Source organism: Falco naumanni, chromosome 6 (genome assembly GCF_017639655.2).
Source record: "Falco naumanni isolate bFalNau1 chromosome 6, bFalNau1.pat, whole genome shotgun sequence".
Lineage (NCBI taxonomy): Eukaryota > Metazoa > Chordata > Aves > Falconiformes > Falconidae > Falco > Falco naumanni.
The window spans coordinates 59,533,089-59,561,051 of NC_054059.1; the positions used below are offsets into that span (position 1 = coordinate 59,533,089).

A 27,963-nucleotide genomic window follows, 5' to 3' on the forward strand; every position below is an offset into this window, starting at 1 on the left:
TTCATTTGACATCACATATGCTTAGAATCACAACCACTACTGGTCTCTTCCTCTCACACTAGAGCAGCAATCAAGCCCCACCGCAGCGCCATACTCTCTTAAAGGAGCTTTGGCCACTGATAGTGCCATTTTTATGTGAAAAAAAACCTGCGGATTGGGATTCTTTGTATTTGTAACTATGTTGTAGAACAAGGTGGCAAAGCAGCCTCGTAACAACACTGTCCTGATATGAACTTCACCTATCCTCTCTCACTTCCTATTTTCTTCCACCATAGTGGAATATACAGCAAGGGTCAACAGCCAAGCTTTCCTTACAGGCTGTTGCTACAGCTCTTGTCAAGTCTGAAGCACAATCTGCATGAATTCCTGTCACATCAGACCCTGAGTAATGCCTAGGTCAGCTGCCCAAGGGATACCAGTCTAGGGATTCTCCTTAAGACAAGCAGCACGATACAACACAAGCAACTAAAAATGACAAGTTAGCCAAAGGTTGGGTGACAGATTTCAAGGTGATACTCTCCTCTTTTTGTGACCACTACTTGTCCTGACTGAAATGCATGACACCTGAAGGTTCTGGCAATAAAGTAGTAAAGAATCATAGAATTACAGATCGGTTTGAGTTGGAAGGGACCTTAAAGACCATCTAGTTCCAACACCCTGCCATAGGCAGGGATACCTCCCACTACACCAGGTTACTCAAAGCTCCATCCAGCCTGGCCTTGAACACTTCCAGGGATGGGGCATCCACAGCTTCTCTGGGCAGCCTGTGCCACTGCCTCACCACCCTCACAGGAAAGAATTGCTTCCCAATATCAAATCTAAATCTACCCTCTTTCAGCTTAAAGCCATTACCCTTTGTCCTATCACTACAGGCCCTACTGAAAGTCTGTCCCTATCTTTCTTATAAGCCTCTTTTAAGTACTGAAAGGATGACACAGTTGTCCTGTAACTCTCTGGCATGCTGTAATTTGTGTTTCAGATCCAGTTATCTTTATTGATTTGTATGTATTGATCCCTATGAAAGCAAAAAACAAATCGGTCACTGAGCTTGCACATATGTTGGCCCTGGAACAAGCACAGGTGGCCACAAGTAAACCATCCTGGAACATCTGTAGTATCAAACACTGCACAGTACTTCACAGCTGAATTTAATGCAAGCCTTCCACCTTTATAAAAGGTATTACACGATTTAAATAACTGAAAGTATTCCTAGTAGGGAGTCTCAACTCTGCACATGTTAGGATATCCCTGAATTAAAAGTGCTTTAAATTAATCCTGCTTGAACCTGGGACAGCCTTTGAGAAGTCTGTGTTCATGATGAAACTCACTAGAGTAGGCATGGAGGACGACAGAGAGCTTCTGAAGAGATTGTTCTTCCAAAGCCAATATCCTTTCAGTTAGTTTTATGCTGTCCTTGTACATCTGATTCAAGTACTGCTCAAGTTTTTTTGATGGCAGTGATTTATTTTCCTGCTTTTCTCCACATGCCCTGCAGAAAAAGCAGACAGCACAGTCAGCACACCAGATATATATCAGACAATGATACAATAAAGGCTGGTAGTAAGTTTTAAAATTAAGTTATGGTAACTGTTCCCCACAGTATATTTAAAATTAAGCTATGATAACTAAAACCCACTTCCATTTATGATCAATGGCTTTTTTCCTTGAAAGGAAAATTCAGACCTACATTCATATTTACTAACAACCCTTCAAGATCACTTGCTATGGAAATGGCTCAGAAGTGGTATCCATTTCTTATTTGCTTATGTATGACTAATACTTGATTTAGGCTTTTCCTGATTAGACAAGATCTTCTACACTCCATGAAAATGTTCAGTATGTCTTTTAAGACTGTTTTCTCATACTATAAGGAAGAGCTACAAACTTGGAAAAGGTGTATTTTGAACAAGTTAATTTGTGACAAAGTGACAAAATGCAGTCACTTTCTTTAAAAAATTCCAGTCTTAAAATGCTTGAAGCCATACACCCCTCACTCCCCACTCCTTTAAAAAGGAGACAAGAAAAACCCCTGTCCATGGTCCAAGACCATTTCTCAACATGCTAAGAAAGAGTTCCAAATTCAGGCCAGATGATCTGATCTTCAGGGATTTCTGCAAAGTTGATCTTTTTATTGAAGTTTTTGAAAGGATGGTAGATCTGAGAAAAGGGGGAGGAGGCTTCCAGGGCAGCATGCCTGGCAGAAACTTCACAGAAGTTTTAGAGCAGTTTGTTGTGGCCATGTGTTGGTAATTGTGGAAAAACAGTTCCTGTGGTAAAAAAAACCCTAAGCGTATGTGCTTATTTGGTCATCGAAACTTAGCACTGTTTTATTCCAAAATGAAAGAGCAGATACAACAAACAGCACAATTTTCTCAAAGTTTTGTTTCTTCAAGTAGGATTTCATGGAAGTTATGAACATTATGATAATGAAGGGCTCATACATCAAGCCAAGTAAGGCATGAAGAGAAGCTTTTATACAACCTGAAGCTAGTTTAGCAAGCACATACTACATGATGTAGTTATTCAAAGGCCTCCATTTCATGCTACTTCACATTCCAAACATTGGGATCTCCACAAAGTAACTTTCTGCCAGCTCAATTCCAGAGCATGCAAATGCTTTCTTCAAAGACTATCATCTGTTGCATTGGTTTACTTTTATCAAAAGCACAACGCACCTCAGAAATTCTTCACAAAGTACCAGTAAGCAACTTTAACCATGTATCTGACATTTTAAATGAATGGTGTTCTTATGAAGTTTTAAAATTAAGTTTATTTTCAAGAATAAATTATATTAGTCTCTTCTTAAGGTCATTCAGAGATATGATCTGAATGGACAAAAAACACCTGCCCTGTGGTTGTGGAGTCTGTCTTGTTGTATCTCTCCCCACGCTAATGGCCATTTAAGAACTCTCTTCAGCCTGCTTAAACTGGAAAACACTCAGACTGAAAATACAACAAACCAAACTGGTTAATCTCAATCTAATTTACCCAAATCCAAACAGGTGGAACTGTAATCTTCCATGGCTGTGTCTAATGTGTTGTTCATTGCTTCTTCAGATTCCTGTAAGTTTTTATAAGGGAAAAAAAGTTTTGATTTCCAAAAATGTGACCCAAATTACTAGTTTTCCGCTATTGTGAGACATACTACAGAAAGTAATGACTTCTTGTGGTTTTCACAGGATCCTGCTATTTCCTCCCCAGTTTGCTTAAAACTACTGCTGTGGCAGCCACACACCACAGTGGACAGCTGGTGACTGAAATGCTACCTATGCTGCAATTGTAGCTGTCATCACCTTTGTTTAGTTAGTAAAATTAATTCAAGCTATTTTTTAATTTGCCTCAATGTTTTTTTTTCTTACTAGGCTGTTTATTCTTCCCCACACAAATTTGCCATTATGTTAAAAAATACAAAGGACAAAGCCACAACTGGTAGTCTTCTGTATTTTGCAGATACAAGAACTAAATACACAGACCACCTGGACTTCACAGTTCTGGCAGATTCTGGCTGTTGTTTGCACATGTTCTCTGCCTTATCCTCAAACTTTAATGTAGTCTCACCACTGTATTACTTCCTTTTCTGCCCTACTCTATTAAAGAGCTACAATCCTATCCAAAAGTCACCTCCTTTAGGGACATTACAAATAAAAATTTAAAATTTCTTTCATTTTCCTACTCATCATTAAGGTCTGTCACTCAGTGCTGAGGAACAAGTCTCAAGCCATGGTGCTTTGTATTAATGACAAATACTACGAACCAGAATCTATACTCTAAAGCTGTATACTGAATTCTTCTTTTACCAAGGCAGTCACATACACAGAGGACCACTAGGCCATTCCACTTGCAGATTTACTAGTTACATTACTAAAGCAGCCCCATAAACATAATAATCTTTTTTCCCCTTGAAGAAACAAAGCTTTTCCTCCATGTTACTGTTCAGAAACTGCTGTCCTCTAGTTCTCTTCAGCTAGGTGCTGCTCCTTCAGAAACAGAGAGAACGCTGCAAGGAGCCTCAGGACATAAAAGGCTCTAGTTTGATAACAGTTTCCCTCCCAGCCTCCCCCTGCAATGCCATGTTATTCAATCCTTTCCACTCCCTCCCTGCTGTGCTACCTCCTGTGCTATGCTGCAATAACTATTAGATCAAAGCAAATTGGATTTAAAAAAAAACACACAAAAAAATAATTCCTTAAACACCTGGGGGAAAGTAAGTTTTTAACGTGTATCAGTTTTGTAATCCAGTTCAGGTAATTCAGATGCAAAAGCAATTGTATCATCCCACTCCTAGACCGTTCTTTCAACTAGAAGAGCTAGGAAGCTTAAGTTAGGGCATTTTACACCTTGAGATTCTCTCCTCCCAGCGAAGGATTTATTAAAAGGGGTGAAGTACAATAAAGACAAGACAATTCTGTTTTCAAACACTTTAAATCACAGGATGAAACATAGGTTAAACCATATTCCAAGTGCTTGCTATTTTCCTGATCACCACAGATAAGTGCCACAATAAAATTTTTGTCAACAATAACATATTAGAAACAATATAGCCTTGGGTTATAAGAACTCTCTTTATGTAAAAAACACCCAGCAGGCAGAAGAATACAGTATTTTTTTCTTACTAGACGTTCTTGATTTTTGCAGCTTCTGTTCTGATGTCTGAGTACCCAAACTATATTGGATGGATGCGTTCTAGAAAGAGTAGGTAAACCTGTGTGTAAGCTGTGTGTGGTAACACAATGCATAATTTCAGCCATGGAAAAAATCATACTTTTAGACCAGTTCTCTTCAAGTTTTTTTTTCCAGCAGTGAAAAAAAAAAAAACGTAGGAGTTAAATCCAAACACACAGCAACTCTTTCACTAGTTTTAGAAAACACCCAAAGTTGTAGAAAACATTGGGGATACTTTTGTAGAGTATACCCTTGCCCAGTCCTAAAATACCACTGGTGTGCTGCCTTCCTCTCACCTTCTTACATGCCTCTCCTACCGTTACCACAGAAGTTGCACCTTTTCTGAGGCCAGAAAGATTTTTATTTATTTTTTTTTAAAGAGATTTATCCAATCCCATATCCAATCACTGTCTCCTTAGCAAAGAAGTCTCCTTGCTGAGTCTTTTTAGTCTCCTTGACTAAATCAGATCTCAGGCTTAATAAATTTATTATACAGACTGGTTTCTTTTCACAACTATTCAGCTAAGTACTCCAAATCCAGCTGGCTTAAAAAACAATCTTCAAAAAACAGTTGCAAATATTACAACTACCACTGTAAAGGCTGTATTTTTAAGAAGACAATTAAAAAATAGTATTATAAAGCTAGGACTAAACCTTGTTTCCTGTATGCGTTTCTACTGAAGCCCACAGGATATATTGTGGAAGTAAAATTAAAGCAGTAATTATATAATAATTTTAACATTATACTAAAAGCAAAACCAAAACACAAATGCAGCCATTAACAAAATACAGAAAAACAATGTTTCTCTATGCCTACAGACCTAAAATTACAAGTCTTTTCATTTAAATTTCATTTAAAATTTATAAAAGCTTGCTGTAAGATCTGTGGAGTTTCTCTGGAAAAAAATAATCTATAACCTGACAACAGCAGCTTGTGACTATGTCTAAATCAAGATGATGTTAACTTGAAAAGAGAAAAATCACTGCCTCATATTGTGTACGCAGTTGCCAGGTGACCACAAAGTGCAGAGCTCTCCTTTCAAAAGCTCAAAGGCAGAGAAGGCCACAAATCTGACATATGAGCTCTAACCAATTTGCACAGGATAACTTTCTGTGAAATCTTTTATCCTCCTCATTGTGAGCAGGGGTGTTCCAAACATCCCTAGAACTACCAAAACCAGCATCAGGTGTCTGGCCAGTTCACCTGCTCCAGACCCCTGGTAATGTGGTTAGCACAACTAATGCCATTTTATAAGGCAAGCAGCCATTCCCTGTGACCAAGCAGGTCACATATTTGTTCCCTTTCCCTCGTTATCAGGCCCTGAAGATTCTGTGAATCAAGCAGACAGACCAAACAGATTTCTTCTTTTCCTCCCTACCAGCCTCAAGGTTCCTGGGTGCCAGGCCAGTTACTCCCTTCCTTGCTGGCCTTGAAGGTCCCAGGCACACAGCCAACCAGGTGCTGTCGATAACCCGATCACAGAACTGGGGAGCATAGCAGCACATTTAGAGCACTGTCTGTAAAATCAAGCAGTTACAAGTCCTAAGAGGGGAACTTGGACCCAAACTGCTGCTGGACAGCAAGACCTGGGAAGCCCTGTGACCAGGGACGCCTCCACTATCACCTGCTTCCTCCCAGGACTGAGGGATTGACTTGGATTCTTTTATATGATTTTTGAGTCTAGGTTATGATTGTTATATTGATACAGTAAACCATGTATTAAGATTTGACCCGCCCTGCAGAGGGTCCAGGTGATCATAAAACTTCAGTTGTATTTAAATGCTGTATTACGCTACTTGTAAGCTGTACTACATCGGTTCTGCTTGTAGAAATCCTGTGCATTCCAATCACAAGTGCTGTGCTATACTAATCCTAATATCCTGTTAAGAAAATAAAACTTTAGTGGTAACTACAGCTTAGTGCCATCACCATTCTGCCCAGGATTCCTAACCCCTTATGCAAATATACCAGGACTGACCACAAACTCAGTTTGCACGTATACCGTGTATCTCTACTAAAACAGCAGGGCTGCCCAAGTCTTAATGAAGACCTTTCTGAGTGGGCCAGCCACCCACTTTCTTTCAGGCTCAAGGAGACTGCAGACCAGTCACTCCTGTATCATGCATGTGCTGCAAGTTCAGCACCTTCTCCCAGTTTTCAGATTTACTGTTTCTGTATAGAAAGCCAACAAGCGTCTACCATACAAGCAGCCCGAGAAGTTCCCATGAATGCTATTTCTGCTGTCTGCCCACAGCCAGCTCAATTCTCCTGGAAAATACTGTTTTCACTGTCAGTGTAGAATAAAATAAAAGGTCAAATGACTTTCCTCTCTCCTATAAAAGATGCAGCAGCACTCCAGAAAGGCTGCTGTCACCTCAGTAATACAGCAGTCCACATCCTGCCCCAAGCTGCCAAATCAGTTACACTAACAGTTGGGCCTTCCAGATTTAGTGAGTGTAGGACTCCAGCTGCTGACTCATCCTCACTGACAGGGCAGCTGGTGAGATTAAAGACATTTGACAAAGGCATTCTGAGTCACCCTGCTACCTAAAGCATAGAATCAGTGGGATTTAATCAGAGCCTAACCCTTTAAACACTCATGTGAGCTTATTTAAGTTATCTTAAATAAGCTAGATGCTGCTATACTTACTAGGACATGGGTTTGAAGAACAGGCTGCATCACAGAGAAAATTAGGATAGAAGGGGGTAGACTAGCATGCTTTTACAAAAAAGTTTGGTTAACCCACAGAATTTTGGATACTGACATGCCAGAAGTGGCATATATACACAAGTATTTAAGACTTACTTTCCCAAGCATTCTGCCCACGAAGATCCAAACCTGGACGCAATGCTCACATGAGTGTTGAAGGGTTCTGACTTAGCATCTGCCTTGCTGATCCAGATGGAGCATCAGCACTGCCTATTTCTTCTTTCTTGATGTAACCTAGGTTTGTGCCACTGGTATGGTGGTTTCTGCTCATCCCAGAGCAGCTGTTGACAAGAACAATATGCCCATTTACTAGTACAGAGATCTCTATACAGATTCAAACACAGCACAGAATTCTCGCCTCAAAATCTTTTCTACCCTGGGGAAAAAAGAACTGTGTTAGAAAATGCTGATATTAAATATAAAATTACTACTACATACAAGACTGTGGGTGTATGCTGATCTACTATTTAGGTACTATCTGGAACTAGTAAAAAATACAGAGAGATTGCTATGAATGAACTGTTTACTCGAGATTTTTTTTAAGTTATACATAGATGTTGACAGACAACACTTACTTTACAGTGTTACTGAATGAAGCATGACATACACTGACAACAAAAGATTTTAATTTTTTTAAAAAAATCAAGGAATAAAATTGTTTGCTGCTGCATAAATGAATAAAGGACCAACTCTTAAACCCAAGGACTTTTACTGCAGATGGCAGGTGCCAGAGACCAACAGGCACTGCGTATGCCTAGCCAGTTCTATTTACTGTTTGATCTCTCTTCTAAAGAGAAAGTTTCCTAGGGCAAGCTGTCAGAGCACTGGTAAAAATGGAAAGAACCATTATATCCAGCCCTACCACCTGTTTTCCCTTTTTCCCTTGTGGGAACACAAGATTTGGGACTCTTGATTAACAACAGTTTAAGTTCAAGGCTCCGCCAGAGCAAGCATTACTCCTAAAGTATGCTCAATAATCTTGATGAGTCCACTGCAAAAAATGGAACTTGTGAACTATAGTCAAGTGTAAATTAGTATTTTCAGATCAATAACCACGGAGGTGAAGCAAAAAGAGGTGGCAACCTTTACTGCTTTGCAAATATACAGTGTCTTATACCACAACATCCCAAAATAATAATTCTGTTTTGGATGGGGATTTTCCAATGAAAATCACCCACCTCTCAGAAAATATAACTTACTAGCTGAATTGTGTCTAACAGGCACGTATCCTCTTTCAGGCTCCTTCATTTCATAAAAAAACACTCAGATTCTCCCCAAGTCTGAGAGAACTTTTTCTACACTGCCTGCCCTAATAGCAAGTAATCTTTTGATCTTTCCTTCCCAAGGGAGGGAGGTTGGAACTAGACGATCGTGAAGGTCCCTTCCATCCCAAACCACTCTGACTCCTCTCCACAAAACACCAGGTGTTCTACCGGAGAAAATTTCAGATTTGCTCCCAAAGATGTTCTCAACAAATGTGACAAATGCAACAAATACTGATTTTAGACTAAAAGCTTCCAAATAAGATTTTAGTTAAAAAACAGAGACTACTTGATTTTGGGACGGTAGTGGAATGTGTTCAGGCCAAATACACCATACAATTTGATGTCTGATTTTTATTGTTAATGCATTAACACATCAGTATCTTAACATCATCATTCAATGTACTCTAAAAACATTTATAGGCAGATGAACTGCAAGGAATGTGAACAAGGAAAGCCAGCTCATGCTGTAGGGAGGAACACATAGTTCTGGCATACTAAAAATAAAAAGAAAGCATTAACACACCATATGCTGTGCAACAGCAAATAACAGTATTTAGATGTGCTCCAATAAAAGCTAACAAAGGCAAAAGTTCAGACCTACTCAAAAAACCTGCAAAGGTAACTTAAGTCAGCCACATGCTTCACTGCATAAACCAAACAAGTTTTATCTAACAATTTAGCTTCTTTCATTTACACAAACATTGGGATAACATAGCCAGTTAAAAAAGAGTTTTCTTCGTTAACAAAGTTACTAGCCATGCCAGACAGGAGTTGAAATATCAGTGCTGAAGAAAATTTTGGTTTGCACACAGCACATGATTATTTTTTCTTTAATAACTGACTTGCCTTGCACCTCAGTTGTAGCATTTTTTGATGCAGTAAGTTCTAATTGTTGTATTAGTACTACTATGCAGATATACATTCTCTCTCAAGCTGTATAGGCAAAGCAGTAAAAAAAGGAAGAATGTCTTTACTAAAGTGAAGTATTTTCTTGTACGTAAAATTTGTTATCATAAACCCATGTAATTTCAATTCAAGTAATGTTCATTTTCAGCATTTTTGGAAGCCACAGGCAACATGGGTGCAAGAACACGGGTGCTTCTGAGTGTATGCATAGTGAATAGTCAAACAAGCAATTTTTTCCATAACTTTAAGCTGAAGGTAGCAACCAGGGCTGAGTTATTTCTTAGAATGTGTCAGTGAATGACCTTGCAACTGGGGAGAAGCTTAACAGGACTCAGGTAGAGGTAAATCTTAAGCAATAGAAACACTTCAAACAGCCACATCATAGACAAGTTCTACTGACTGGACCAGGCGAAAACCTTGTAATTCCATGACACCACTGCCTTGTGCAAATGTTAACCAAATTTTCACTTTACTTATAAGATGATGATAGCTTCACATAACCTGTAGCAGAGAGGCGAAATCAGTTAGCTACATTCTGAATGACAGAATCATAGAATCATTTAGGTTGGAAAAGACCTTTAAGATAAATAGAGTCTAACTGTAAACCTAACACTGCCAAGTCCACCACTAAACCATGCCCCTAAACTGCATATCAAGTATTCTGTTCCTGCCTGCAAAAGGCATTTCAACTAAAATAAACAAAACTGTTAAATGAAATGGTAAGCTAGCCTCTCTCTTCTGCCCATAACTTTTCTGTATGTCCTTCTAACTCACAGTAGGCAGTAGAAGCTAACAAAGGCTTGGTTCTGTCCTACTAAGATATTAGTCAAGTTAAACTAACAGTAAAGTCTAAGGAATCAAAAACATTGGATAATGTACTCAAGTAGTATGATTTGTGTATGTCGTGTCTGGTACATACAGTGTCAGCAATAAACAAAGTGAGACTGGCAGAAATCTTCTCAATCTCAACCTTGTTGAAGTGCTCACTTACACTGTCAAGAGTAACCAGCTCCAATTACAGGACTATACAGGTGGCAATCACTATGTTTAAGTTTTTGTTTTGTTCTCTTGGTGCCAAAACACAGAGGTCTTCCTATTGACTTATTTGGTCTTTTGCTTTGTTGCAAAATAGTTAAAGCATGGAATCAAAACAGGGTATCTTTGCTCCACAGCTCCCTAACTCCAGCCTTCAAGCTTCAGTAAATTATTCTGCAGTTGAGCCTGTGAGGTAACCTGACATCAACAAAAACGTATGTCAAAAACATGTCAAAGACTGAAACACTCTTAAGCATATTCTAGAAAGGCACATTTAAACCACAAGATGCATGGTTCCAGTTTGTTAGATTTTACCTGACAGATCTCAAGTATTACTGAACTGTCTGAAAAAATTAAAGTTCATTCAAAGCAGCAAAGAATAACCTCACATCTTTGTTTTGTTTCAGAAGATATATTTCATTACCATCTCAGATGGAAGTTTCAGAGTCCACATGGTATACCCACATGCTGAATGCTACTTAAATTCCCTTTTGAAAACATAACTGGGACATCTGTTCTTAATGCAACAGAGGAGCTGCACCAAGAATTGGCGTTTGCACTCATCACAAAGGAAGGTGAAATGAAACAAAATAAAAAATTCTCACCTCAGTCCAACACTGAACCCAAGCTGCCATTCTGAAGCCTTTGCTTTTGTACATGGCAAAACTCCATTTCACATTCAACAGCAAGAACTAAACTACATGTGTCTCTGAACTCATTTGGCACAACTGCTGGACCGCAATAGCTTACATTCACTGAACACTTTCCCCTCACCGCTGCCTGCTTCTGCTTTACCTCCACTTCCAACAAAAACAGAAAACCCAAACAAGCAAAAAACCCCAAGACTCGCTTTTCAACTCATAACCTGCCAAGTGAAGAGGAATAATACCCTGAGAATCAGCAAGCCTGTAAGGAAAAAGTCTCCACAAAGACAGAAAAGGGGCCCCTTTTCTCACCTTTGCTCCTGTCAACATAAGGGCCTGCTCCCAGCCCCCTCATATTTGAATGGAGATTTTTGAAGCTCCATTTCTTTTTCTTTACTCATGAGTACAGTAGGCCAGATGGGAGGGGGTGGCACAATTTTTCAAGCAATCTCATTCCTCTCTTCCCACATTCAAACATATGCAATGCCTACTAACCCTTCCCAACATACAATCCTGATCCACATAATACACGTCCTTTCTCCTACTTTGTACCTGTTTTTTAGTTCAGAAACAGCTAAAACAAACCAGCTATGACCACAAGCTAGAACATGTTGAACCCAGCTGCCAGAACTTCAGCCACAACTGAAGGTAAATGGGAAACAAGGCGCAAGGATATTAGTTGGACTTGCTTAGAGCAAAGCTGTCCCCTCATTGTTACACAGAGGCCAACAATGCTCAACTACAAGATCAGTCTTTTTCCTTGCTTAGATAGATCTAAGTATTCTGCTACTGTTTTCCCCTTAAAATTAAATGCACTGCTCTTACTCTGAGATGTTTCTGCTCCAACTTGTTGTTGATCAAGGCCACAAACTCCAGCTTCAACTTTGTTTCTACTTCCTGTACCATCACCCTGATTTTCCAAATTCTGAAAGAAAAAAAGGGGCAAATCAGTGATCACTTGTAGAGGGAAAAAAACCCAGCCACCAGCCAACCCCAAATACCCAACTTTGCCCTATATCAAACTGCCATTCTTTTTGAAATAATTAAATCTTTATTCAGTGTAAACCAAACTAAAATAAAATTCAGTACTATGTGGACCTATTTAATTTATTACACAAGGAATCATTCAAGTTAAGTTTAGGTTATTGAAAGACTGAGGAAAAAAACTGCTATGGGCACAAACAGGGAAATGAGGATACCTAATGACAGTACCAAACAACCGCTAAGTGCCCTTGCTTCAGCCTTGCTAAAGGGACAGAATGGATGGATCTCCAGTAGTCTGCTCAGCCTGAGTGTAGATATTGCACAGTAAATGAGGGCTTTGAATGTCAGTTATCGATAACATGGAGTTGTTCATCAACATCAGCAAGGATCAAGAACAGGCTTCCTAACAGTGTATTTTCAAATTTGGAAGTCTGACACATTGAATTTATCAAAATTATTTTTCAAGAGAAAGTAAGTTTTCCATGAAGTGTTGGTCATAATCACTACATTCAACTTGATCCTTTTTGTTTTCTTAGCTGTTCAGTGTTTTTATGGGAACCTTTGTAGGCAAACTATCAACCTTATTATCCAAGCAGCTTGAGCAGCAACAGCTTAGCATCTGTCATGAAAATGAGTGTGGTCCTCTGATGACTCGAGCTGTGAGGCCACCAAGTAACTTTTCTACTCTTTCAGAAAGGCACACTACTTTTACAGTCCCTCAAAACTCTCCTCTCTGAAGGCTCCAAACTCCATTTCAGTCAATATGTTAATGGTACCATGAGTTTTTAATAAACAAACTTTTCCAACTAATCCAGAAAACAGATCTGGCACTTCAAAATTCAGTAGGGAACTGAATAATCCCAGGTAACAATCCCAATAATATTTTTTTTAAGAAGTTTTCATTTAAGTGCATTCTATCCTTGCTTGCTAAATTACAGCCCCATACAACTAGTAAGTAAAAGATTAAGCTGAAGTTACAGAACATTCTTTCTCAGTATTTCAGATAAAGCATAAGTACCATAGCAATACTTAATATAGTATATCTTCAAGGAAGTGAATATTTTTCAAATGAGTCTAATAAAAAAAGCTAACTCCTCAACTTCCACATACTGAGATTACTGTGCTAACAGTATAGCGTGACTACTAAAATATTTTTCTACCACTTTGAGGTTCTTTGACTCAAGACCGAACAAATGCCATTTCAATGCCACATTGTATTAACTTGAATACTTAAACACATTCAAGAACAGCAATTTAGGATAACCATAGGCAGGTAGTAAAAATTACTGTCATGAAAGACTTAATTTCACAATGCCATGAAGAATATGCTTTTTTCAATCACATATTTGACCCTGAAAAAAACACATCAGAACATGTTAGAACTGATCCAGTCAAGCTTTTTTTTTTTAAATTAAAATTGACACATTGAATTTATCAAAACTATAATTTTTTAATTAAAAAAACCCAACACAAACCAAAATATTAGAACTACCAAAAAACTGCACTGGTACTATGCAGAACGGGGCAAGAGAACTCTTACAGCGAGGTCTTAGAAGTTACTCCATACTTTCCAGCTGTATGCATTCCTTACTGCTTTCATACAGAATTATTTACCTCTCACATTGGTAATAACAAAACCAAACACACTGTAAAAACTCCATTATCTGCATCAGTATTGTTTTAAGACCGTAAAAATGATGATCATTACTACCAAGCTAAAAAACTAGTGAGATTTACAGCTCACAAGAAAATAAAAAATCTCTAAGAAAATTCTTTCTCTACACCCTTAGGAAGTGCTGAGTAGTACTGACTGTACACTACTATCCTCACTGTAACATCTACCCATAACCTATGTATTGAAGTGTAGATTGAGAGTAGCTCCAGCTGCGACAGAGCAAATGTGTGCTGAACATGACCAATTACTCTAGAGAAAAGCAGTAAATTCTTGGGGTTTGTGGTAGAACAATTACTGGCTAAGAACACAGGGCGAAGGGAGAGAAATTGATAAATTTTATGGGAGTTTAAGACCAGTTGTTTCCAACCAGTCTCAGGTGTGTAGAACATGAATTACTTTTAAGAGATGTGCAAAAGATAGCTGGTAAAAACAAACCTAAATCTGCTAAAACTGCAAGTACTGTATTTGTATGCTCTTATCCACCACAAACTTTCCCAATAGTTCCATTGGGAAAGAGGCTTGAAACAGATTTAGATATAGACTTTAAACACTGCGAAGTTTACTATGTTAAAAAACAAAGTTCTGGAAAAAGTTTCCCTCATTTACAAACTCTTGTATACAAGTATGAATTTTAAATCACTCAACTAGCTACGGAGCAAATCCAGGATTTGTTACCAAAAGGACTTCTTTTTAAGTAATCGCTTACCTTCTTAGATATTTTGCAGAGGGAATAAAACCCTGCTATTCTCACATTTAGACTACTTCAATATCAAAGAGAGGAAGTGTTTCCTGGACTGGATCTGACAAAAGACGACTAAAATTCTAAGATGAACCTACAGGAGATACCATTTTAACAATGCAAATCAACACATAAAACCACCTGGGTCAGATATTTTCAGAAAGTTGAGTTTTACCACCCATTTCATTTACTGCTTTTGTGGCAGGCCAAGTTTGACTATTAAAGACTATAAAGCAACATTCAGGGAGGGAGTGGGGTGGTGGTGGTGGGGGTAGCGTGAACTGAAGAACAGACCACTTGCCACTCAGCAGTTAATAAAAAATAATCCTTCTTACATCAACCTAACTCTAGATTTCTAGCTGTTAATTCACAGTCGAGACAAGCAATATGACAGCTACTTACCGCAGCAAAGCTTTTGCTGCTGCCTCCCACAGCACCCTAATAGGTAAGCTCAGGAAGTGTGGGTTAGATGAGGGGACACTGAGATGGGTTGAGAACTGGCTGAATGGCAAAGCTCAGAGGGTTGTGAGCAGCAGCGCAGAGTCCAGCTGCAGTCCTGTAGCCAGTGGTGTTCCCAGGGGTCAGTACTGGGCCCAGTCCTGTTCAATTTATTCATCAGTGACCTGGATGAAGGGACTGAGTGTTCCCTCAGCAAGTTTGCTGATGATACAGAACTGGGAGGAGTGGCTGACACCCCAGAAGGCTGCGCTGCCATCCAGTGAGACCTGGACAGGCTGGAGAGCTGGGCAGAGAGGAACCTCATGAAGTTCAACAAATGCAAGTGTAGGGTCCTGCACCTGGGGAGGAATAACCCCACGCACCAGTACGGGCTGGGGGCTGACCTGCTAGAGGACAGCTCTGCGGAGAAGGACCTGGGAGTTCTGGTGGGCAGCAAGTTGCCCATGAGCCAGCAGTGTGCCCTCATGGTCAATGTGGCCAGTGGGACCCTGGGGTGCATTAGGAGCGCGGCCATCAGGTCGAGGGAAGGTGATCCTCCTCCACCGTTCTGCCCTGCTGACACCACATCTGGAGTGCTGTGTCTAGTTCTGGGCTCCCCAGTTCAAGAGAGACAGGGAACTACTGGAGACGCTCCAGTGAAGGACTACAAAGATGAGGGGACTGGAGCATCCCTATAAGGAAAGGCTGAGAGAGCTGGCCCCATTTAACTTAGAGACTTGAGAGGGGATCATATCAATGTCTACAAATCTTAAGGACAAGTGTCAAGAAGATGGGGTCAGACTCTTTTCTGTGGTGCCCAGTGACAAAGGGCAACGGGCACAAACCATAACACAGGAATTTCCTTCTGAATAGGAGGAAAAACTTGTTTACCTTGAGGGTTACATTGCAACAGGCTGCCCAGAGAGGTTGTGGACTCCCCTTCTTTCCAGACATTCAAAACCTACCTGGACATGATTCTCTGCAACCTGCTCTAAGTGAACCTCCTTTAGCAGGGTGTTGGCCTAGATCTCCAGACATCCCTTTCAACGCTTACCATTCTGTGATTGTTTGCAACTGTAAGACAAAAAAACCCACCCAAAACACCTGAACTATGATGCAGCATTAATTATATTAAATTCCTCTTTCCTAAGAATAAGGATGCCATAACTTTCAAAAGAAAAAATACCGCAAAGAGGTTGTGAAGTGAAGGAAGAGTCAGAGTACTGATAGCCAGTGAAGATAAGGATAATCACTTGTAACTGACTAAAATTAACGTATCAAGAGCCATAATAAAAGCCTATAGTATTTGGAGAATGCTATAGCTAGAGGGATATCAAATACTTCCCTATTCTTCCATTAATTACTAAAGTATCATAATTTCTATCATTGAAAGCACACTGAAATCTGGCTTCTTCAGATAAGACCTGGGGAACATTTGTACATTTTGCTAGAAAAGTATAAATTTTCATACACTGTGTGTGTTTACATGTTGGGGAACTACAGTTATGTTTTCTGCTTAAGAAAAGCAGCAGTTTTCTCCATAACTAATTAGATTGCAGTAAAAAAAAAAGACAACTTATATACTGGAAAGCCATTAGCTATTACATTGCCAGCACAAAACTTTTTATTGCTAATGGAACAGATGTACTACAGGAATTGTTAACAGTATAAAAACCACCACAGCAAACACTAGTGGTGAAGGAGCCTTGCTGGCTCCATCCTCTTGATCATTGTATCTGCCTAGACAGATATGTCATATTGATACTACTTATAGACACACACACTAACTTATGAGAGAAGGAAAGCCATTAAGTATTTCACCTGAAATATACCTGATTACTCTGAGGTAAGTAAGGAATTCTGAAGAGTGGTAACATAAACCACCACTAGATGTTCTTATTTATTTAAACCAAAATGTGTCTTAGAAGTCCATACAGCTGGGAATTACAGGTGAAGACCAGTATACTCCTCAGTGTCAGAGGTACATAAGCAAGCTACACATAATCATACAATTTTAAAGTTTTGTTTTAGCATTACTCAGTAGCTATGTTTACTCACTGTCTTAAAGTTGTCGATGCCTCATTTGCTTCTGTTTAAGATCAGTAACTTCCTTCCAAAGGGAAGTCCCCCCTACCCTGAAAATTCAAGGCAAATATTTCAGTAGATCTTAAGAAAGAAAGCCCAACACTGATTGAGAAAGGGTGAGAGGAAACTAGCATTTTGTAAGTAACACTAAACTCCTCAAAACAATCATTGAATGCTCCCTTCATCATGAAGTAAAACAGGTAAGATCTATGTAGACAAAACAGGGCAAGTGAAGAGATCGTTACTGACACATCCCAATACCTTAGTAACTAAACTCAAAAGCAGTTTAACTAGTATCTCAAGCAGAAAATACATCCTGCGTAAAGAAGGCATCAGAAAAAAGTTTCTAGTATCCTTTATTTAGTAACAGAAAGCCAACAATAAATGTCACGCCATGAAACATTGTGTTGCTCATGAACACAAAGAAGTTTGAAAGCAAACATACATGACAGTGATAAATTACACATGCTTATACATGAAGAATGGAAGACATTTAGGTTCCCAGAGTTATAAACCTAGGTCTCATTTATTAAAAACATACACTAAAGTGATGTTGAAAGATGCTAGAAGTAGTGCCAAGTGGTATTTTCAATTTCAACAAATTAAATTTTGTTTGTTTCACAATTTACTTAAAGAAAAGACCATGTTGTTTAAAGAGGACTTAACCACATCTTGGATATAAAACCCCTTAACCTGAAAAGAAAAAAGTGCATATGGCAAACAAGAGAGGGGGTAACTGGAAACAGTACACAGAAGAGCGTGTTGATCAGCCTCAGTAATGGTTGCCATGTCGTTGCATCCTTAGAGCACGAAGGCTCCAAGTCAGGCAGTGTTTCTATAGAGATGTAATACCTTTTATTAGACTAATATAGCTGGAAAAAAGACTTGATGTACTCCGGGCACATAAGCCCTTTGAGGTCACTATGGACTAAAACCTTGCATGGCACCCTGTCCCATTATAAACCAGTCTAATAAAAGACAATTACCTCCCTCCACAAGCCTCATCTGATACATATTATTATACCATATGCAGTCTCTACAAAGAGGTAAGTGAAAAATAAGAATATTGATTAAGAGTCACGTACCATCATAACGCATAATCTCTTAAGACTGTTAAAGCACTTCATCGAACTGTCATGAGCAGCAAAAAAGCTATACCAATCACGCAAAAAGCCCTCACATACAGGAATACAGTATATTCAGGGAGCTCCCCAGACTGGCAGAGTAGCACCCTACTTGCTTATTTTAAGTCTGCAATGTAATGCTATGGAAAAAGGCAGCAGGATGAAATTCAATCCCTGGGAACAAGGAAGAATTTAACTATCACAGTGGTATTTATTAAAATGAGTTCCTGTACGGCAAGAGCTGTTTCTCTTAGAAAAAAAGCAGCAACATGGGGGAGAAAGCCAACAATCCATCCTGAACAATGAAAATACATGGTACTTTACATGGAGAAGCAGAGATTATGTAAATCCAAGATACTCCCATTGACAGCCTCCTGAGTTAGCTTTAAAAGTCAACTCCTCAACAAAGTACACAAAAGCTCTGAAAGTCTCAGTTGAGGTACCAGTCTTCAGCTGGTTCCTTGGCTTTCACCATTAGAAGTTCTCATGAAAAGCCTTATGTTGCACAAGAACACCTTACGCAATTTAAGTTTCTTTTACAATACAGGATTTAAACCTCTGCTTAAGCAATGTGTTCTCATAATGCAATTGCACATCAGACATAACTAACTCTGCAACAAGTATAATGCACTCCAGGCATACTACTTTTCAGCCACCTTCAGGCATCTAAAAAGATGATGTCTAAACTAATGACTCCATAATCAGGAAGCCCCACACATCCAAAAGGTAATTTATCCCATACTAGAAGAAACTGACATAACAGATCCGATTTTCGTAAGAGTTTCTCAGTTTAGCAGATACCTTAATTCTTTAATTGTCTGCCCTGCTAGATACGTGAATGCAAAGGAAATTATTATTAATTTGGTGAGTACTGGCATCCTAAAGACATTATTTGAGAACGTGGTTCATTGTTAAAAAATGGCAATGCTTTACATGACTCAGATGCAGTGACCCAGCCCATGAAATGCAGTACATAGCAGGCTGTTGGCTACAACATTTCATTATCGGATCAGTCCAATCCCATTAAGCAGGTCCCTGTAGCAACTGACAAATGTACAATTTCATAATGGAAGAGTTTTCCACCATCAAGAGAAAACCTGGAATGACTATTTACCCAAACAAAGAAGGATTTTGACTGACTACAAAAAAAGAAAAGAAAAATCCTCCCACTCATAAACCAAGGAGGAACCCACATGCTCACAGTCTTGATACATGACAGCTTTACGATGTCAAATCCTTCTGTTTTAATGGTTGAAGTGTGGCATCAATTATATCCTATTTTCCTTGAACCTGATGAACAACTGCTAACACCTTGTCAGTCTCCTCTGGATCACGCTTACCAATTTCTATACAAGGTAAAGGTCCCTAAACCAACCAAAATAGAATACTGAATAAAAGCAGTGAGAAAGAGACAAAAAAACTGCTTAAGAAGTTGTTCTATTTAGTATCTTACATTTTGAAAAGGTTCATGAAAAGGAAAGAAGCATGTAATGTGACCAGTACCCCCTGCTCCAGACCCCTGGTAATGTGGTTAGCACAACTAATGCCATTTTATAAGGCAAGCAGCCATTCCCTGTGACCAAGCAGGTCACATATTTGTTCCCTTTCCCTCGTTATCAGGCCCTGAAGGTTCTGTGAATCAAGCAGACAGACCAAACAGATTTCTTCTTTTCCTCCCTACCAGCCTCAAGGTTCCTGGGTGCCAGGCCAGTTACTCCCTTCCTTGCTGGCCTTGAAGGTCCCAGGCACACAGCCAACCAGGTGCTGTTGATAACCCGATCACAGAACTGGGGAGCATAGCAGCACATAGAGCACTGTCTGTAAAATCAAGCAGTTACAAGTCCTAAGAGGGGAACTTGGACCCAAACTGCTGCTGGACAGCAAGACCTGGGAAGCCCTGTGACCAGGGACGCCTCCACTATCACCTGCTTCCTCCCAGGACTGAGGGATTGACTTGGATTCTTTTATATGATTTTTGAGTCTAGGTTATGATTGTTATATTGATACAGTAAACCATGTATTAAGATTTGACCCGCCCTGCAGAGGGTCCAGGTAATTATAAAACTTCAGTTGTATTTAAATGCTGTATTACGCTACTTGTAAGCTGTACTACATCGGTTCTGCTTGTAGAAATCCTGTGCATTCCAATCACAAGTGCTGTGCTATACTAATCCTAATATCCTGTTAAGAAAATAAAGCTTTAGTTGTAACTACAGCTTAGTGCCATCATCATTCAGTCCTCTCTGTCCCCTTAGTGTCAGGTGACAGAATAGGAGAAGGGAAGCGTGATTGAAGAATCAGAATGAGCAAGCTTGCACACTTCCATCATTCACATTAACCGAAGCATATTTAAATTAAAAAGTGAAGAGTGCTATTTCTACAGCTTTTCAGACACAAATGTTACGTTAGGTTGGCAAGAATTGCCAGCATTTCAAGATCATACACAGTTGTGCTTTCTGAGACAGTAGTTTGTGCCTTTAAGTCTTTTGATATTTTTTACTGAATATAATATATTGGGTTGCTCAGCATGAAGTTTTCTTGTACCACAGGGCAAATATTGAGGACTATGAAATTGTAGTCATACTGTCTGCAACCAGAGTAACGTAATAGTAGCAACACTAACTGACACTCTCCAGCAACATTTGATAAAAGCCTCTCATACCTTACAAGGCTAATACAACTAACCAAGAGTCCAAGACTAGAATGCATCCATATCTGTGAGATATCCTAAGACTAAGTAGAAATATAATATTTAAAAATCTATGAACTAACTCGGGATATTATTACCTAGAAACATAAACTGAAGTTACTTTCCTTTGTTATAATTCACAGCTACATTTCCTGTTCTTTTTTGAAAGACAGATGTTGGTGCTTGCCAGAACTATATTGTTCCTGCTTAGCAAAGCCCAACTCATCCTGCCTAACTTTATGAAAGTCATTTAAATGAAAAATTCAAAGTTTAAGCGGCATCTCTATGTCCAAAGAAAAAGGCAAAATGAAACAGTTAAGGCTTGCATTAGCAAAGACAATAAATAGTATGTCCAAATGCCAAAACTGGAAACTGATATGGCCAAGGTACTTATGACCTTGTGTAAAAAAAATAAAAAAAACCCACCTCAGACTGGAGCTTTCCCCCCAGAAATGGGACTGGGAGGTGGGAAGACAGAGGGAAGGAGAGAAAGGAGTCTTCTCCCTTGGGAATTTGAAGGTCTTTTACAAGTACTCTAAAGTTTAAATGGTATTGAGATTTCCAAGGTTGGACAAAGCTCAGGAGTGAAAAACCTGAACACCTATCACCAACAAATGCATGCCCCCATAAAACCTCTGGGTGATACCTAGTTTCTGTAAGTAGATATTGCCCAGATGCTCAGTTCAAGATGCACTATGCATCTTGACACCCACTGAGAAACTACGATAAACAAAGCCACTAACACATGAAATTCTTCAGTGTAAGACTAAACTCTATTCTTAGAAAAGAACAACTCCCCTAAACACCCTTTTCCCAGAAAATCTAACCTAACAAGTGAGGAACTGAGAAGGACAGCAGTTCCGAGCAAAGGAAACTTACAGAGTACTATTTGGGGGTAAAAAACAGTAAGAGGAGAAAGTTAAAAGAATTCAAAGAGGAATATATGACAATTGTACTTCGCAAAAATTGGAAGAGCTTATATTGGGTAATATAAACATACACATACATTCTTTTTCCTCCCTCAAAATCTCATTTTTCAGTAAGTACAAAATTTCTTTCAGTTTATCTTAAACTTTTTATAGCTGTTTCTGATTGTTCCCACTGAATTACCAAGTATAACAGATAAAATATTTTTTCCTATTAAGCTACGAATAATGTAAGAAAGAAGGACAGAAGCAGTAGAGTGCAAAAAACCACACTCAAAGATGAAAATTTTGTTGCTGTCTTAGGATTACTAAAAATACTTACAAAATTTGTCACAGTATTTGGAACAGGTTTTTTCAGTAGGATATGACTGATTATTCAGGCAGTTTGTGCAAGAAAATAGAATCGCAGGAGGTTCTTGCAATATATCTATAAAAAATGTTAGTAAACCAGTTTTGCTGGGTTGACTTGCAGCTTACATGAGATGCATTCATGAGATGCTTCTAAATTTCACTCTAACCAAAGAGAAACTAGCTAGGAAAACTAAAGCGGAAGAAAATTCTGATGAACAATTATTAAATGATGAAGTTACAGTGTTAAAAGTGGAATACCAGGATAAAAGTCAAGATAAAAAATAAATTCAGACAATTGGTAAGACAGACCTCATCAGATGCAAAGCAACCTATAATAAATTAATGAATTAGACAGTAGACATGGTATACTGTAAGTTCGGAAACACTACATTTTTCTGCAGAAAAAAATAAGGGAAACAATTGTCTGATTGACAGGTTCATAACTCAAGCCTTAAGACCAAAGCAATTACTTTTCAAACCAAGGGTATGTATGCTTTAAGTACTGGGCTTTGAATCATGCCTTTGCTTCTAATCAACCTTTGTGGCTGTGCTCCAAGATACTGCATTGGACAAGACAATCAAGCAGGTATAACACAACTGTAGCAAATCTGATGGAAGTGCAACTAAGAGGGCTCAATGTATTTTTAAGGGTATGGGGACAGACTTTGACAAATTCCAAAAATCAAAGATTTCAGTATGTATGAGCTTAATCTTTAAACAGGAAAACAAACAAACAAACAAACCTCTGAGGAACAGAGACACACAGAGGAAACAGCTCAGTGAAGACCAATGTATATGGAAGACAGGGTAAGAGGACAGATTTTTTGTAACTCTTCATTAATAGATGCTATTTGAAATACCAAAATAATATAACATTTTAAATATTGATAAGCAATTTACAGAATTGATGTAATTACATGTGTCTTCATTCTTGCTCTGCACTTGTCAGAAAGCTTAGCACAGCTTTCCAAACTTGTTGCTCTCCCTGCCAGTGCAATTGCTGAGCTAGTAGTACAAATGACCAGAATGGCATGCTGCTAATCCAACAACTTGGGCCTTTATTTAAGATCTGTTTTAATAAATATACTGTGTTTTCAGTCTTTTGAGTCACAAGAACAGGTCTGGGCTTGTACATTTTTGTTTCTTAAAAATAAGTACCAATCACCATTCAATCCAGTAGTCTTTCCATGCAATTGCATTCAATATTTTATTCATATCCCTTAGGTTTCAGTTACATAGGTATTACAGGCACCCCTTTCCCATGAAAAAAATCTTAAGGCAGGTCGTAATTTCTTTAAAGACAAAAGCAAACCAATTCTTGCCTTTTCAACGTGGAGGTTAAATTACTAGGCTGTGCTTTCAGTCTTCTTGACATTGTACTCCAATTCTAGGTGATTACTTCCATTTTGCTTTAGCTCTGTGATTGAGAATGGTACTGCAAGAAGCACTGAGTGCTTTGGCTACGTTCCTTCTCATGCAAGGGAGTCAGACAATAAATACTAGGATATTTTTTTAGTCTTACACTGTTCTAGGAACTGTTATGTACAGAAAGTGGAGCAAGTGCATGAAATTGAAAATCTGTTTTTTAAACTTAATCAGTAACACAACTGAGAGTCATGATGAAAGTACTTCAAGAACAAATCAAGTCAGTAAGCATATTGGTTAAGGCTTTTTTAGGAACTTAAGTACAAATTATCTTGATTTTGTAATTCAGTTTGATCATTTTAAACCTTCACAGAAATATTTACTACCATGACTAGCCTTTTTTATTGTTTTGTCTTTTTAAGCATATTCTCACAGCAGAATATTTAACTCAAAAAAGATATCCTAGCCAAAGAGAGGACTGACTGATCAGCAACCTAACCTGCTTCCCTGCACAACAAGCAGATCCTGGAACGCAGTACAGGGTCAAGAAAACCTACATGGTCACTTCACTGGTGACTCACCTGCCGGCTTCTCAGCCCGTTAACAGCAACTCGGTGCAGGCTGGAGTGCTCCCTGGGCCTGGTTCTGTCACAAAGAGGAGCCAAGCGGGTTCCTGAGAAGGTAAGAGATCAAGCTTTAACTGATCCTGTCATCACAAATAAGGAAGTTACAGGAAAGTTAATGCTAGTCCCCAGAGATCATTTGGGGGAGACTGTTCTAAAAAACCCAAAATACTACAGCCACACACCACAACCCCAAAACTACAAATAAAGAAAAAAATACACACATGAAAGAGAAAGGAGTGATGGTATGAAGATTCAGAGATGTCAATACAAAAAAGGACATTCTAGGCAATTTCTCCATCTCTTTATCATCCATCATCTTTAAAGAGATGATTCACATTTATCCAGTGGATCTGTTACAAATCATAATGTTCTATACTTGTCGTATTAGCTGCATATTTACATTCTGCACTGAAACTACCACAACACCGCATTAGACAAGAGCTTGTAAACACCACTAACTTGTAACAGGCATCTTATTAAAAAGATGCACTGAGAGGCCCAAATACATTTCACTTACGGAATAAGCCACAAAATTAACATTTTAAAAGCTGAAAAACTTTTACTGACTCAGGATTTCACAATTAACATTTTAGTAATGAATGACAAATTACTTTTCAGAAGTCTTTTCAGAATTGAAATCCCTTATTTCACATATTTTAATGAAACCTTAATATTTAAACCTACACAATACTTCTGCCATCACATAGTGTGGTTTCTGGAACCAGAGTAACTCAATGGCAGCGTTCCATGAAATATACCTGTTGGCCTGAGAAGTCTTCATCCATTGGCAGTTCACAACTAAACAGCTTTTTAAAAATGAGGAGGGGGAAAAAAAAAGTCTAAATACTTTTGACACTTTTCCTCCAGCACATAAAAATCTGTAGAGACAAAGAAGATAGGGTGATTAGTTCTTGTTTTTTTAACTAACAGAAACAATTAGCCAGCCTGACTTTTGAGTTCAAAATGATGATTCTGCTTTACAGAATCAAATAAACCCTACACAAACTAGCTACGTATAGACACTGAGATACAGTCCTCACTCAGTCTCAAAAGAAATCCAAACAGGAATCTCTCATACTTGACTTTTTTTTTTAAAAAAAGATTATACACAGAAGATTCAAAAGTCTCAAGCCCCAACACCTAAAGCTCCATAAAAAGCTCTCAAGAGCACTTACCAAGTTTCTGGGAGCATGAGCAGAAAGCCCTCTGTGAAATCTTGCCCAGTGAATCATAAATTCAGTATTATCCTAAAATAATAAATGCATAAACCCGATGTAATGCATTTAACTAACTGTGGTTTATCACTGTTTTGTAAGATTATCACATTCCTGCCAGACATGGATTAAAAAGTTGTTTTCAGCCACAACTATGAGTTTATCACTCAACAATCTAAACATAACACAAACCTGTAAGTCACAGGCTTCGCGTAAAAAAAAAGTCCCCACATCCTCTCCTGATGGCTATAGTCCTTCCCAAGTGGGCCCTCAGTTGAGGCTGTCCATTCTCTTACACCGTTCAAGTTGTGTGCTGCAAAAGAAACTGTGCTTCACAAGCATACGCAGCCTCTTCATCATATCTCAAGTGAGCCAACCCACATTTAACAGATCAAACAATCCATCCTTTTCTTGACAAAGCTTTTTACAAGGAGCTTCTCTGCAGGTTCCTACTCTTCCTCTGTCCCCTTTACCACAATTCCTCCCTCAGCCCCTGGTTTCCCTCATCTACGCACCCGAGTTCAGGTCGGGTGCAGCACATCCTGCCTGTAAGGCAGTGAGACACGAAGTCTGACCAGTAGGCTCTGGATGGCCACCCAGCTGACTACTGTCTCTTCCAACAGTTAAGCTGAATTCCTTCCTGTGGCGGTACAAGTAACCTGTGACTTTTTCTTCCATGAAGGCACTAAATTTTTTAAGATTTGGAGGACGCTATACCTTTTCAAGTGTCACAGGAGCGAAGACACACACAAACATTGTATAGACTTCATAAAGGCATAGATCAGCTGTTACCCATGACTGCCAGCAGAACTTGGCCACATAAGCCTTAATACTGTTGACCCTAAGAAAGTTCTGAGAAAAATAACAGATTGAGAAAGACAAAGAGATCTATAGCAAGAGTACCAATTGCTGCATTTCACCGCTAGGCCTTAAAGCCAAATGCCTGGACTGTAATTGATTTGTCAAGACAGCCAAACCCAATAAACTCCCCCGCCCCCCCAATTGCCTCACTTCCATCTTTTCACCTAAAGAAACCACACAGAGCCTTTTGCTATTTAAGGCATTAGAAAACAGTATTTTATTTTTTTAAAAAGAATCATCAATTAAACTGACTTTCACCTAAGGGGAAGCAACAGACTCAAAAAAACCTTGTTTCCATATTAATGAAAATTACTTCTTTCTGTAAATGCTCAAGAGCAGAATAAAATCAACAAGAAAAGAGCACACATCTTTCCCAAGTTGTTTCAGTAAACGTCAGTCAGAATCACTAGATCACCGCTAAGGTCACATTAACTGGTCTGTGTGATGCCTTGAAGTGTTAATTTATTCTGAGACACAGGTACAAACAGGATCCATAGCATTACCTGAAGACAGGCATTATTAAATACTGTAGTATTCTTGCACAGCCTTCCTTTCAAAGTTGTGCTTTCTTGATTTGGGAAGACACAGCCTAGTTTTATACTACAGCCAAACCTCACAGCAGGCTGGTAAGGATTAATGTCAGGCCATCCTATATACGTACCAAAATCACTGTGAAACTGCCAACCACTCCAACTCAGCCAGCTGTCACCTGGGACCACTCTCACGGCAGCTATAAGCAACCTAGACACAAGGCAGAAGAAGACTTCGTTAACATCACCAGAGAACCAGCTTTGAGGCCTCACCACACTGCCCCACAGCTAAAAGCTGAACACGGACGCTATGTGACAGCACTTCTGGCTGAGGCTCCCGTATCACTAGTTATCAAATTCCCACAGGCTGGCAGAAACGGCAGTTTAACTTGGTGCAGGGCAAAGGCCGAAAGCCCCAGCTCTTCCTCACCGACCGGTGCCACCCAGGAGGCAGCGGCGGAGGCACAGCCGAGCCCGCCTCACCTCACGGGGGCGGCAGGGAAGAGACGGCGGCGCCGCCAACGGCAGGCGGGCGCGGCGGGGGTCACCCGGCTGGCACAGCCTGCGCTTCCCCAGGCCGAGCCCTGCGCTCCTCGCCCGTGCACTCGCTGCGCCCCAGGGAGTTGAACCCGCTGGCCTGAGGGAGCGCCCACAGCCCGCTGAGGAGCTCGGGCACGGCCGCCCCGCCACCGCCTCCATACCGCGCCCCCACGGCCTGCCGCGCAACCGCCACCGGCCAGAGCAGCGGGGCAGCGTGCCGACAGCCCGGCTGCGCTCCCCTTCCCCCCCACACTAACGGGGAGGCCGAGCGGGGCAGACATGTTGGCCTGGGGCGGAAGTCCCGTGACACCGTCGGGGGCGAGGGAAGGTATTGCCCTTAACCAAGATGGCGGAAGGGCGCCCGTGGGTGGTGGAGCGCCGCTCTTCCTCCTCTGTGCCCCGCTGGCCCTTTCCCTGTCGCTGCCTGCTGGCAGGTGCATGTAGTTGCTGAGATCTCCTTAGTTTCCCTTATAAAGAAGCCCTTGCTATTGTTTCGTCTTGCTGGCCGTTTATTTCCTCTGTTACTATCATCTTCCTGCATGCCCCTGTGGTGAGGGGGCTGCCGGCATGGCTGCTAGTTTACCCCTTTTCTG

At 39.8% G+C, this 27,963-nt stretch overlaps 1 long non-coding RNA gene across 6 annotated transcripts; it reads right to left on the reverse strand.

The window, feature by feature from the left end:
- Window positions 1-957: 957 nt before the first annotated feature.
- LOC121090478 lies at window positions 958-27,676 on the reverse strand. 6 transcript variants are annotated; one of them, XR_005828575.1, is made up of 9 exons: window positions 27,628-27,676; window positions 26,962-27,041; window positions 25,401-25,472; window positions 24,984-25,103; window positions 24,181-24,272; window positions 17,118-17,194; window positions 12,049-12,148; window positions 7,470-7,654; window positions 958-1,489 (listed from the first exon to the last, which is right to left on the reverse strand). It is a non-coding gene; the product is annotated as an uncharacterized LOC121090478 (long non-coding RNA). The 6 variants fall into 6 exon arrangements; XR_005828573.1 differs by lacking the exon at window positions 27,628-27,676 and adding an exon at window positions 27,314-27,613; XR_005828576.1 differs by lacking the exon at window positions 27,628-27,676 and adding an exon at window positions 26,157-26,291 and having other exon boundaries at window positions 26,962-27,304.
- Between the last annotated feature and the right edge of the window lie 287 nt (window positions 27,677-27,963).